Source organism: Dendrobates tinctorius, unplaced genomic scaffold (assembly GCF_039654945.1).
Source record: "Dendrobates tinctorius isolate UK_male_01 unplaced genomic scaffold, ASM3965494v1 ptg000191l, whole genome shotgun sequence".
In the NCBI taxonomy this organism is placed as follows: domain Eukaryota; kingdom Metazoa; phylum Chordata; class Amphibia; order Anura; family Dendrobatidae; genus Dendrobates; species Dendrobates tinctorius.
Genome location: NW_027361858.1, coordinates 21,980,566 through 21,994,989, shown reverse-complemented (window position 1 = coordinate 21,994,989; position 14,424 = coordinate 21,980,566). Strand labels below are relative to the sequence as shown.

At 48.7% G+C, this 14,424-nt stretch overlaps 1 protein-coding gene across 1 annotated transcript in view; it reads left to right on the top strand.

The window, feature by feature from the left end:
- LOC141055737 (HAUS augmin-like complex subunit 6) overlaps positions 1–14,424 on the top strand; it is an 83,926-nt gene that overhangs the window by 20,187 nt on the left and 49,315 nt on the right. The gene's annotated exons all lie outside the window — the stretch shown is intronic.

Sequence of the window (14,424 nt, the reverse complement as noted above, 5' to 3'; positions counted from 1 at the left end):
CCAGGACCGAGCCGCAAGCGCCCAAGGTGGGAAGCAGATCCACTTTCGGAAGCAAGCCCTAGCGAGGAGTCCGACTTCCGTGATTCAGATCAGGAGGAAGAAGGCGAGATCCCGGGGAATAGACAGGATCAGGGCAGGAAGTACCCTTTTTAGACTGGAGGACACGGACGAGTTGGTCCAGGCAGTCAAATACTATGCAAATGGAGTAAATCCCTAAACCGCAGTCCAGACAGGACTTAATGTTTGGAGGACTGGTGGCTCGGAGACAGGTCGTGTTCCTCGTAAGTGAGCACATCAAGACGATGGTCCAGGAGGAGTGGAAAGGGGCAGAACGTCGGTTGATACTCTCCCGAGACATTAAGAATAGACTGCCTTTTGATCCCGAGGAAACACGGGCGTGGGACGAAGTCCCTAAAATAGACGTTCCAGTAGCCAGGGTTACCAAGAAGACAGCCATCCCATTTGAGGACTTGTCAAGTCTCCAAGACCCGATGGATAGGAAGGCGGACGTCTTGTTAAAAATAACATGAGAGACGTCGGCGGCTCTTATTAGGGCCAACATAGATAGCAGCCACCTCGGTGGCCAGGTCTATGTTTTTGAGGATGGGGCAGTTGGAGGAGCACCTAACCAACAAGACCCCTAGATCAGAGATCCTAGCATCACTTCCCCTTATGAAATCGGCCACGGCGTTCCTGTCGGATACGTCGGCGGAGTCAGTGAGGTTTGCAGCCAGAAACAGCTCCCTATCTAATGCAGCCCGAAGAGCAGTCTGGCTTAAATCCTGGTCGGGAGATAACGCCTCTAAAACAAAGCTACGCGACATCCCCTTCTCGGGCCTGAGGGTATTTGGTCCAGCCCTAGATAACATTCTAGAGCTAGTGTCTGATAAAAATAAAGGGTTCCCAGAGGAAAAACCCAAGTGGCCCCAGTCCTTTCAGAGAGGCTCCTTCTCTGGAGACACTGATTTCAGGGGTCAGGCTAGGTCCAATAGAGGCTCATATAGGAGCTCCTACAGCCAAGGTGGGAGGAACAAGCGTTCCCTGATCGCGTCAACATCCACATCTAGGAGGCAATGATGCCATGGGTACTGGGGGGAGACTGCGCCACTTCGCAGCAAACTGGTCCCGGATCACCCAAAATCAGTGGGTCCTCAGAACCATCGCAGAGGGCTACAGTATAGAGCTCTACTCTCCTCCCCCCCCAACAGATATATTGCCCCCACCGTTGTCCAGGCAGACTCCGCAATGTGGACGGATCTTCTGGACATGGTCAACTCAAGTGATCGTACCAGTTCCTCCGACGGAAAGCGCGGAAGAGGACATTACTCTTCCCTGTTCTCGATCGCAAAACCATCCGGCGAGGCCCGCACCATCATAAACCTGAAGCCACTAAATGCTTGGGTCAGGTACAAGAGATTCCAGATGGAATCAATCCGATCCGCAATACTCCTAATAGACAGGGACGCAGTCATGTGCACCCTAGACCTAAAGAAGGCATACTATCAGGTCCCTATCCATCCCTCATCCCAGAGGCTACTAAGTGCCTTCCATTTGGGTTAGCTTCAGCTCCCAGAATCTTTACAAAGCTGATGGTGGCCTACCTGAGGGATCAAGGTGTCGTGATCATTCCATATCTAGACGACTTCCTACTGGTGGCAAGATCAGAAGAAGCGCTCATTCGAGACAGAAGCAGAGCAACGACCGTAATGGAGTCCCTCGGCTGGGTGATCAATTGGGCGAAGTCTGACCTCAGGCCAGAGACAAAGAAAGTATTTCTCGGAGTCCTTCTAGACTCGGCCAGCATAATATCCCAGCTACCCGAGAGGAAGCAGAGATCTATTCAGGCCAGGGTCGGAGACCTGATGGAGCGGCAGGGCTCCATAAGAGAGGCAATGGAAGTTTTGTGCCTCATGACGGCCTGCATCCCAGGTGTCCGGTGGGCGCAGTTCCACTCGAGATCATTACAGAAGGAGATCCTCACAAAGTGGGACAGAAGGCAGACGTCGCTCGACAAACCCCTATGGCTGCCAGAACGGGTGAAGGAGTCCTTACGGTGGTGGACACAGCCCAGAAACCTTCAGGTGGGCGTACTATGGACAACCTCTCCATACGTGGTAGTCACCACAGCCGCCAGTACGTGGGGATGGGGAGCCCACATAGGAGGTAAGATCTTCCAGGGAAGATGGCCAGTAGACATCAGGACCAGATCCTACAATTTCAGAGCTCTACGTGGTCTGGGAAGCGCTGCGGCGAAACCAGGCGGTACTAAGGAATCGTCACGTTGGCATCCGACAATGTAATGGCAGTGGCATTCCTGAAGCACCAAGGAGGGCCCAGACATCAACCACTGCAGGCCCTGGCGGGAAGAATATTCGCTTGGGCAGAACGAACAGTCAGATCAGTGACTGCAGTACACTTAGAAGGTTCCCAGAACGAAGTAGCAGACTACTTGAGCAGACAACAGATCCACCCGACGGAGTGGGAACTGAACGGGGAAATCTTCAACCATCTCGGTCAGCGTTGGGGGACCCCCAGTATAGATCTATTCGCAAGCCGAAAGAACTCAAAGGTCCCCAGATTCTACTCCTTGAATCCGGCGGATCATCCAGAGGCTGTAGACGCCCTGAGCCAGACTTTAGGAGAACCCCTCTCTTATGCGTTCCCACCACTGGCTCTCATACCGGCAGTGCCACTGCTCAGGAAGATACGCGAGGACCACGCAAGAGTGATGTTGATCGTTCCATACTGGCCGAGGAGGAGCTGGTTTTCCCTGCTAGGAGCCATGGCAGTAGGAAATCCAGTCTAACTATTCCTGTGGAAGGACATCATTCACCAGGGCCCGATCCACCACCCGAACCCAGCAAGACTCCACCTATCGGCTTGGATCCTGAGAGGGGCATCCTGAAGGCAAAGGGGTTGTCGGATCAGGTCATAACCACCCTACAGGCCAGTAGGAAACCGGTGACAGCCACAATCTATCGAAAGATAATGGAAAAGATTCTGTCTGCAGGGTGGCAGGTCCAATCTCGTGGCAGGCACCCCTGACCTCCCTAGCATACTAAATTTTTTGCAGTCAGGGTTTAATAAAGGCCTTAAGCCCAGCACTCTAAAAGTCCAGATCTCGGCCTTGAGTGCCTTTTTCGATTACCAGTTAGCTTCCCATCCCTGGGTAATAAGATTCATAAGAGCTACGCAGCGCCTGCACCCCACGATTAGGCAACTCACCCCGCCTTGGGACCTGGGCCTGGTACTCGGGTTTCTCTGTACAGACCCCTATGCCCCCAGTGAGAAAATAACCATCTCTTCTCTTACTTGTAAGACGGCCCTCCTGGTAGCCATTACTACGGCCAAAAGAATAGGGGAGATCCAGGCCCTGTCCACTAAGGACCCATATCTCCAGATAAGACGACAGTATAATCTTAAGATTGGACCCGGCATTTATCCCAAAGGTAGCCTCTTCTAAAAATATAAACCAGGAGATAGTGTTACCATCTTTCTGCGATAATCCCCTTAATAAAAAGGAACAGCGTCTTCACTCACTGGATGTGAGGCGCGCAGTCCTAGACTATCTTAAGGCCACCAATAGTTGGCGCATTGACCCAAATCTGTTCATCCTTTTGGGGGTAAAAATAAAGGGAAAAAAGCCTCTAAGGCGTCCATCGCACGATGGATTACCTCAGTAATCTGACGCCTACCAAGCCGAAGGCGCCAGTCCGCCAAATTCTGTAAAGGCCCACTCTACGAGGGCAGTATCCGCCTCATGGGCCGAGCGGGCGGTGGCCTCGGTCGATCAAATCTGTAGAGCAGCAACCTGGGCCAACCTTAATACATTCTGTAAGCACTATAAGCTTGATGTGTTATCTGGTCAACAGACCGCATTTGGGAGAATAGTTCTCCAGGCGGTAATCCCAACCTGAGGAGGTGCTTTGGTACTCTCCATGGTGCTGTTAGGTGGACGTCCTGGAAAATAGGTATTAGACCTACCGGTAATGATGTTTCCAGGAGTCCATCCTGACAGCACTGGTAGTTCCCTCCCTATTTGTTATCTTACGATTATTTCTTGTCATATGCTGTAATATGATTTTCATTAAACTGTAATTTGCATTATCTACATTGTGGTACTTGTTAAATCACTGAGGGAAAGGGGGTGGGACATGACCTTTTAACCTCTTGTGTGCTTTTCCTGTCCCTGTAAGGAGGAGGAGGACGACGTCCTCCATGGTGCTGTCAGGATGGACTCCTGGAAACATCAATACCGGTAGGTCTAATACCTATTTTTTCCCGTCTCCCATGACGGCACACATGAGAGGGGGGATCCGCCCAGTCAGGACAGGAACCCTACTGAAGATAAAAGGGCGGTACCTCTCCCTCGCTTCAGTTGGGTTTCCTGTCCTGACAGGGACCCGTGTACTGAAGATCACGTACCTGCCCCTCTCGTGCCGGCGTGGAAGAACAGGCAGGGTCCTGGGCGCCGTGCGTCGGGAGAGGGAAGCGCCGTCCGCGGGTCCCCCGGGGGCTCGGTGTCCGAGCGGGCGCAGAAGCAGCACGTCCTGGGGCTCTGCCGTGGCTGCCGCGCCGCCCTCTCCCCCTCTGCCGCATCCTGGAGCATGGAGAAAGCAGCGGGCCGCTTCCGGGTCGCGCCCCTCTGACGTCACACGCAGGGCACGCTGGGAAGGGGCGTGACGTCGGGAGGCGGCGCCAGGATCCAAGATGGCGGCGCCCATTGGAAAAAACGCCGGCCGGCAAGATAAGATCCCGGCGGCATGGCATGGCAGGGGGGAGGGGCTGTGGGGGTAACCGGAGGAGGCGGAGAGTGCAGTGGATCTCCCTTACTTAAGGGGGATGAGGACAGAAGATGCACTCATGCCCAAGGCTTCATGATGGAAGTGGGGCAAGATGAGCAGCAGGAGCAAGAGCTCTCGCCAGATGCCAGGCTGGGCCGCCAGCATACCAGGAGCAGCCGCTCGAGTTGTGGGAGCGGCAGTCGTAAACGCGACCGGCATGACTGAGACGTCCAGAAGAAACGTCACGATTGAATCTAAGGAGCCTCTGAGATCGGTACCCCTGATTGACAGCGGTGGTGAGTGATCTACGTGAATGTCACCCTTATGGTAACGGGGTTCCTTTTTTCTCTGTTTGATCACTAGGGGTCAAGGAAGGCCAGCAGCAAAACCAAAAATAGAGAATGCGCCTATGCAAACACCCGCTGGCAGATCAGTGGCAGAAAGACCTCTGCGCTGACTGTATAGTTTTATTTATACAGGAGGAAACCCCTGATTTGGTATCCAGCCTTAAGGCGTTAATACAGCATGAGGTGAAAGGTTCCCTAAAGGCAGCCCTTAAAAAGGATAAAAGAGGTCATAGAAGGGATTCTGATTCAGAGGCCTCGCCTGGGCAGAAGGGGCGGGAAAGATCCTTGTCCCCCCTCCACCACCTCTTCCTCTACTCAGTCCTCAGAATCCTCTGACAGCGATATAGGCGGCCGTCCATGTTTCCCAACAGAGGATGTGGAAAAGCTGGTCAAAGCTATTAGGGCTACAATGGGCCTTAAGGAGGAAAAGACTCCTAAATCATTGGAGGATATGATGTTTGGAGGAAAGGAAAAAACGCACCTTCCCTGTAAATGATAAAATAAAGGCCCTAATTGACAGGGAATGGAAAAAACCTGAGAGGTCAGAGGGCTTGCCTTCTACATCAAAAAGAAGGTACCCTTTTGAACAAAAGGATTCAGAGATCTGGGAAAAAGTCCCAAAAATTGATGGGGCCGTAGCCAAATGCTCAAAAAAGGTATCTCTACCATTAGAGGACTCGGGCATGTTGAACGACCTGCTTGATAAAAAGCAGATGGTTTCCGAAAACATATCTGGGAAGCTTCGGCAGGTCGATTAAAGCCAGCGATAGCTGGTACCTGTACTGCTCGTGCCCTCATGGTCTGGCTACAACAAATAGAAGACCAGATCAGGGATAGAGTTCCTAGGGACGAAATTCTGTCTAATCTGACACTGGTACACGGAGCAGCGGCTTTCCTAGCGGATTCCTCTGCGGATTCCGCAAGATTGACAGCTAGAGCAGCAAGCCTGTCAAATGCAGCAAGATTTACCATCAAAACATAGGTTATGTTCCATTCCATGCGATGGCCAATTCCTCTTCGGAAAAAAAAACTAGAAGAGATTTTGGAACATGCAGGGGATATGAAGAAAAGCTTTCCCTGATTTCCGGGAGAACCTAAAATGCAGCCCTTTCGGAGGAGGAGATTTAACAGGGGTCGTCCCCCGGGAGATAGAAAAAGCTGGGACTTTAAAGAAAGATCGGGCTATATGTTTAAAGGGCCCTCCACTTCCTCCAAAAAATCTCCCCAATGACATCGGGCCAGAGGTAGGGAGAAGGCTTTCTCTCTTCCTTTCCGCCTGGGCAAATATCTCCCCCAGTACATGGGTCCTAAACATCATAAAGGACGGTTTAAAAATAAAATTCATCCGTCTGCCCAGGCATACCTTCAGAATGACACCCAGAAGGCAAGCCCAAGAGCAACAGCTGGCCCTGGAGACGGAAGTCTTGAGACTAGTGGAAAAAAACAAGTCCTACAGGAAGTCCCAGCGCAAATACAAAAACCAGACTGCTCTTGGAGAACCATTGTCTACCTGAGGAGACTCAATCAGTGGGTAGACAATTGCTCCTTCAAAATGGAATCAATCAACACGGCCACAAAGATCCTGTTCCAGCATTTCCTCATGGCAGTGATAGTAGGCATCTTTTAAGTCTTATCACATCCCAATTCATCGGGAGTATCAAAAATATTTGAGAGTAGCGCTCTGTCTAGGGGCAGGTGAAACACTACCAATACGCAGCCCTTCCGTTTGGCCTGTCTACAGCCCCCAGAGTATTCACCAAAGTGATGGCCGAAGTAATGTCTTTTCTTCGTTCCAGGGACATAGTGATCATCCCATACCTAGATGACTTTCTTGTAATAGGGAGGTCGGAGTCCAACTGCGCACATCAAGTGAAGGAAGTGATAGCAATTCTAGTAGGACTAGGGTGGATAGTAAACATTCCCGAGTCAAGGATGACCCCCAGTAAAAAAGCAATCCTTCCTAGGGTTGATGTTGGACTCCGAGCAACAACGCTGCCTCATACCAGAGAGCAAAGTGACCAAGATAAGAGGCCTAGCTCGCACAGCAATACAAAGACCAAATATGACACTGAGGAACACAATGTCCCTTTTAGGCTCGTTGACATCATGCATACCCGCAGTAGCATGGGTGCAGTACCACTTAAGGCAACTACAGTGGGAAGTTCTGTCAGCACAGAAACAAAAGGACATTTAGAAGGCAAACTATGTGTCTCAGTGGCTGTAAGAGATTCCCTGCTCTGGTGGACTGTAGAAAAGAATCTAACAGCTGGTGTCCCGTGTCAAAAACCAGTCGAGGACATCATTACAACAGACACGAGTGCCAAAGGATCGGGAGCACACCTGAGATCCCACTCAATACAGGGGACCTGGTCCTCGCTAGAAAAGGATTACGGTTCAAATGTAAAAGAACTATGGGCAGTGGAAAAAGCCGTGAAACATTTCCTTACTTTACTTCGGGGCCGCCACACCCGAGTCATGACGGACAATCAGGCAGTAGTAGCCTACATCAATCACCAGGGGGGAACAAGATGTCGGGGCCTCATGCAAATGTCGGATCTACTCTTCCAGCTAGCAGAACAACATCTGTTATCCATCACAGCATTACACATTAAAGGGTGTAGAAAATATACAGGCAGACTCCCTGAGTCGCAGGCACCTAAGACAAGGGGAATGGTCCCTAAACCCCCCAAGTCTTCCAACAAATAGTTCAGGCCTGGGGCAAACCAGAAATAGACCTGTTCGCTACCGCACACAACCGGAAGGTCAGGAAGTTCTGCTCAATAAATCCAAGGGAAAACCCCTTCGCAGTAGAGGCCCTTCAAATACCCTGGAAGTTCATCCTGGCCTATGCATTTCCCCCGATAACAATGATCCCGGTAGTGGTCAGGAAAATCAGGGAGGATCAAGCGAGAATAATTCTTATAGCTCCGTTTTGGCCGAGGAGGCCTTGGTTCTCCCTTCTGAGACTCATGTCGGTGACAGATCCATGGATATTACCGGAGATTCCAGACCTGCTTTCCCAGGGACCAGTGGTCCACTCTCAGGTGGATCTCGCAAAGTATTTTTTCTTTTTTTTTTTTTTTGCCTGACGTCATGATTACTCCCCATGACTAGTCAGGTCATTAACTTTGTTCCCTGCTCAAGCTCTGTTCTCCCTGAAATGCTACAGCACTTGTAAGGGTCCAGTCACACACAGCGATCTCGCAGCCTGGCATTTGAGGGCGCTACTGAGTCGCCAGGGATTCTCTCCAGGGTTAGTCTCTACCCTGTTGAAAAGTAGGAAACCTATAACATCCCAAATCTACGGTAGAACGTGGAAAAAGTTCCTGGACTTCCTGGGGGAACCCTTGGGGGATGTAGCGCCAGTGGGACCTATCCTAGAATTCTTAGTCGGGGCTGCAACTGGGGTTAGCCACTAACACACTCAAAGTTCAAGTCTCAGCTTTGGGGGCCCTATATAACTGCAACTTAGCAGCCAATAGGTGTGTGTCCCGATTCATAAAGTCCTGTGGCAGGTCAAGGCCGGTCATTATCCCAAAGATACCACACTGGGACCTCAACCTAGTCTTAGAGGCCTTAACCAAAGATCCCTTTGAACCACTACTAGAGCTGTCACCAAAGCTACTTACTTAAACTGTCTTACTGGTAGCCTTAACATCAGCCCGAAGAGTGAGTGACCTACAAGCTCTATCTATATGTCCTCCATATATATACAGATCTTGGATGACCGAGTGGTTCTAAGACCAGACCCGGCCTATCTCCCCAAGGTAGTCCAAACGTTTCATAGGACTCAGGAGATCTCCTTGCCATCTTTCTGTAACAATCCTAGAAACCCTGGGGAGCAAAAGTTCCATACATTAGATGTAAGAGCCATAGTACAATATGTCAGTAACTAGTCAGTGGAGGAAAGATCAGTCCCTTTTTGTAGCCTTTCAGGGTAGTAGAAAAGGGCACGGGGTAGCTAAGAGTACCATTGCCAGATGGATCAGGGAGGCCATTATGTTATCCGACTCCGCAAGTGGCGCTCCGGTTCCAGAAGGCATCAAGGCTCACTCCACCAGAGCCGTGGCTACCTCATGGGCAGAGAAGGCTGAGGTATCGATTGAGCAGATTTGTAAAGCCGCTACTTGGTCCTCACCTTCAACCTTTTTTAAGCACTACCGACTTGATCTATCTTCCTCTACTGACCTAACCTTTGGTAGAAGGGTGCTTCAAGCGGTGGTCCCTCCCTAAGGTGTCTTATTCTACAAAAATCTCTCGTGTGCCGTCATGGGAGACTGGAAAACACCAAGGTTACTTACTGGTAGCCGTTTTTTCCGGAGCCCATTACTGCACCTGTATATCCCCCCCTTTTCACTCCTTTGGTGTGCACTATAGTTTGGGTGCTTTTTTTTTTAGTTAGACATAATGTGGTGATAGTTTTACCATGTGTACTAACCCGGGGGGCCTCTCATGCTCTGTAAACCAACTGAAGCGAGGGAGAGGTACCGCCCCTTTTATCTTCAGTAGAGTTCCTGTCCTGACTGGGCGGATCCCGTCTCTCATGTGTGCCGTAATGGGCTCCGGAAAAACCGGCTACCGGTAAGTAACCTTGGTGTTTTGCTATCTAAACGTCGCTGACTCTTGAACAGGTCATTGTAGCCGGCAGACTCTAAGGCCGCTATTTGCTCATGAAATGCCATGGCAAACATCAGGACCACACAATCATGATCTCAGGGTGCCGATGGGGGTAAAGAGGGAGAAACCACACTCTTAAACATTTGTCACTTTTGACATCAGAATCTAAGGGGTTAAACAGATGTGGACGGTGACAACACAGATCGTTTGTGATATACAGTAGCAAGTTGTCAGCTATAGTGTACAGCCGACAGCTGCTGGATTGTCACCTGTATGGGGATGCTAGTCTTATATCTCAGGTCAGTTAAATGATGTATTGACTGTCATTAAGGGGTTAATGCAGCAGCCAGGGTCATCCATCTGGCTAATCGGTACTCGGACGCCTCCGCTCTTCGCCAGTCCTTACATTGGCTGCCCATTCTGCAAACGACTTTCGACTAATCTCTGCACTAATCCGTACCTCCCACTCCAAGACCTCCTGCGCTGCGCCAATCCTCTGGAATGCTCTACCCCAAGAAACTAGGACTATCCACAATTTGCATAGTTTCAGGCGTTCCCTCAAAACACATTTGTTCAGAGCGGCCTATCATAGAATCATAGAATCATAGAATCATAGAATCGTAGAGTTGGAAGGGACCTCCTGGGCCATCTGGTCCAACCCCCTGCTCAAAGCAGGATTCGCTAAATCATCCCAGTCAGATGTCTGTCCAGCCTCTGTTTGAAGACTTCCATTGAAGGAGAACTCACCACTTCTCGTGGCAGCCTGTTCCACTCATTGATCACTCTAACTGTCAAAAAGTTTTTTCTAATATCTAATCTGTGTCTCCTCCCATTCAGTTTCATCCCATTGCTTCTAGTCTTTCCTTGTGCAAATGAGAATAAAGTTGATCCTTCTACAATGTGACAGCCCTTTAGATATTTGTCGACAGCTATTAAGTCTCCTCTCAGTCTTCTCTTTTGCAAACTAAACATTCCCAAATCCTGCAACCTTTCCTCATAAGACAGGGTTTGCAGACCGGTCACCATTCTGGTCGCTCTTTTCTGAACTTGCTCCAGTTTGTTGATGTCTTTTTTAAAATGTGGTGCCCAAAACTGGACACAATATTCCAGATGAGGTCTGACCAAAGAGGAGTAGAGGGAAATAATGACTTCACGTGATCTAGACTGTATGCTTCTGTTAATACATCCTATCACGTTCACTAATCAGTCATTCTATGTGTAAGTGTGCATGTGTAGCCCATTCACTATCTCCATCCATCCCTCACTACCTCAAGATGGTTGGACCTTCATTGTAAATACACCATTGTAAACACACACCTGTACTTTGTACCTCCCCCACCTCATTGTAGATTGTAAGCTCTCATGAGCAGGGTCGTCATATTTTGCTTTAATTATTGTATTGTTAAAGTTGTTACTTATGACTTGTGTTTTGAAACTGTTAAACTGTAAAGTGCTGTGGAATATGTTGGCGCTATATAAATAAAGTTAGCATACATCACTTTTTATTTTCAATGTGTACACTGTATTGCCTTTTTGTAGCTATTTCTTTGTGTTTTTATGCATGTTTTCATGTGGCTGCAGGTATTGGTCATGTGCCACTAGTATAATTTTATGAATATTTATATTATCCTAACAAATATTACCTACAGTTTTCAATTTTTTTTTTGTCCCCTCATCTTTTATTTTAAATATTTTTATTTATTACTATTTTTATTAACTTCTTGTTTGATGGTTTCCTCTTTTTTCAATACCAAATGTGTATGTTTGTTTTTTTTTCTTATTTTGAATTCTGCGATTTGAACTTATATTTTTATTTAATATTTTTAATAACTTTTTTTTTCACTTCAATAGTCTCCATCGGAGACTAGAAGCTGCAATCATCCGATCGCTTATGCTACATAGAGCAGGGCTACTGCTCTGCTCTATGTAGCAAAAATGCTCACTTGCTATGAGTGCTGACTGCGGGGCGGCGCTCATAGCTATCCACTATGACAACCACAGGGGTCTTCTCCTGCAGACCCCGGGTTGTCATGCCAACCCATCAGCGACCTGCTGTCTTGTGACACAGGCACCAGTGGAAGGAAGTAATGATGCGTTTCCTGCGAGTACATGTTAAATGCCGCATCAGTTTGACAGCGGCATTTAACATTTTAACAGCCGTGGGTGGATCCCGATTCCACCCGTGGCTGTTAGGGGCACATGATGGTTGATCAGATCAGCTGTCTTCTGCTGGGGAAAAAGGTGCAGCCTCATCGCCGGAGCATGCACCAAACAGGGGGAGGCGTCCAATAGCAGATATGTCATTGGACATTAAGGGGTTAAAGGGAACCTTTTCAAGCAATTCCTGCTGCCTGAAACAGTTAGCAAAAGTTTTAGAGGGACTCCTTCATTTCAAACCAGCATACAGTATTTCACTTAAGCCCCTGTTACACTAAACTATGTCCCAGCGATCCCACCAACGATCCGACATGATGGGATCGCTGGGACACTGTTAGGCTGATCGCTGGTGAGCTGTCACATAGACAGCCCCAGCGACGCTGGTTTCCAAGGTAAACATCGGGTATCTAGGAGTCGCGCGACTCCTGGATACCCGCTGTTTACCTTGGAAACCAGCGTGTACGCCAGTTTCCAAGGTAAACAGCGGGTATCCAGGAGCCGTACTTCTCCTGGATACCCGTTTACTTTAGAAACCAGCGCCGCTGATCGCTGGTCTCTCGCTGCACATGCAGCGGTATGTGCTGGGCAGCTGGAAACCAGCGATCGAAAAACGGCCCAGGCTGCTCGAGCACGATCCGCGATAATCGGCAGGGGGGGCCGGTCGCTGATCCCCCGTCACACACAGCGATCTCGCTGGCGTGTCACAAAATCAGCGATCTCGCTAGCGAGATCGCTGTGTGTGACTGGACCCTTACAAGTGCTGTAGCATTTCAGGGAGAACAGAGCTTGAGCAGGGAACAAAGTTAATGACCTGACTAGTCATGGGGAGTAATCATGACGTCAGGCAAAAAAAAAGAAAAAATACTTTGCAAAGATTAGGCGCGCACATCCTGAAACAGATAAGATATAGTAAATTATTATACCACAAAAATAATTTGACTGGCATCTGAACTGTATAATACAACAGCAAGTAACAAATGTTAATTGTATGTCCAAAAAATATAAGTAAAGGGAATCTTGTCAGCAGGTTTTTGCTATGTAATCTGAGAAAAGCATGAGGTGGGGGGTGGGTTTAAAACATAAAAATCAAGGTTGTCACATATCAAGCTCTGTACAGTTTACTCTGAAGGTTTTCTCACCTGCTGATTATCATCGCTATGATTAACTGGCATGCGCTTGAGTCTGACTCTGCCCCCTCCTTTAATAAGCCCTAACTGGACAATTTTACATAGAGAGGTTGGTATGGGCAGTGTTGTAGAATTGATACAGCACAGAAAGAGGACTTGAAAATCAACCAATAATAAAAAAACAGCAAAAGAGCAAAAGCTGAAACTCCTAAACCCTTTATCCAGTTTTAATGTGGATACTCTCAAATGAAAGCTGAAAGTCTGAACATCAACTGCATCTGAATAGTTTTGTTTAAAATTCATTGTGGTAATGTCTAGAACCAAAATGAGAAAAATGTCTGTCCAAATATATATATGGACCTAACTGTATAAAAAGCATGAAGTGCAAAATGAAGACCATGAGACAAGTGTCTAAAAGATTAAACCATGCATGCCTGGGCTTGGGGGACCCCATTTCTCTATTTTCTGATGAGCTAGATTATATCAGGATAGAGAAATGATTTTTAAATCAGACTTTTTTTTTTTTTTTTTTGTGACCGTCATTCGGTGAATAAGTGGAGACTCCAGAGATTTTATGACGGGGGGGGCGCTATACCCTTATTTCTCAGCGCCTTTAAAATGTGGTGCTGAGGAATAATTGCCCTTAACTGCTGCTGTTAAAAGGCGTATCAGCGATCTTCAAGGGGTTAAATGCATGCAGTTGGGGCTGAAAAATAATTTTTGCTTTTAGGTTTCATTAAAACTTTTACACAGTTTGCCTCCTATAGCCACTGTATGACAGTTTATTGCTGGCTGCTGAAAGAGTTGCTGAGATTGGCAACATTATCTTTATTTTCAGACTATATGTGTGCCTGATGCTATCGCATCGGGAGGGCAGTAATATCATGATGGGGGCAGCTTTTTGGCACTGGGGGTGGCGGCCCACCCACTTCCGTGCAGTCACAACTGGCAAGAAAGACTGTGTTTTGCGGCCTGTGCTGGAGATGGTGTGCGGTGCCACCAGAGGGTGGCCGCACCCAATCTCCAGCACAGGACTCAAGCCGTGGTCTTTCCTGCTGGCTGTGACTGCACAGAGGTGGGTGGGCAGGCAGTGGCGGGATCTGGCGCGTGTAGTCAAGCAGGGGCTCCGGCGGCATCACTCTCTAATTACTCCCCCCTCACTATACCCCCTTCATTACACCCCTTTCACAGCCTCGGGATCTGAGCGGCGGCCGGGATCGCTGCTGCGTCCTGGATCCGAGGGGTATCACTGGGGTGTTCCAAAATGGGTGTCTGCATACTTCCGGTGCGGCGCACTGGATTGTGGGATTCGGGGACATCCAGACGTAAGTGGATGACAGACATTTTAAGGCAATTATATATAGATGTGTTGGGGACCTGATTTTATGTCAC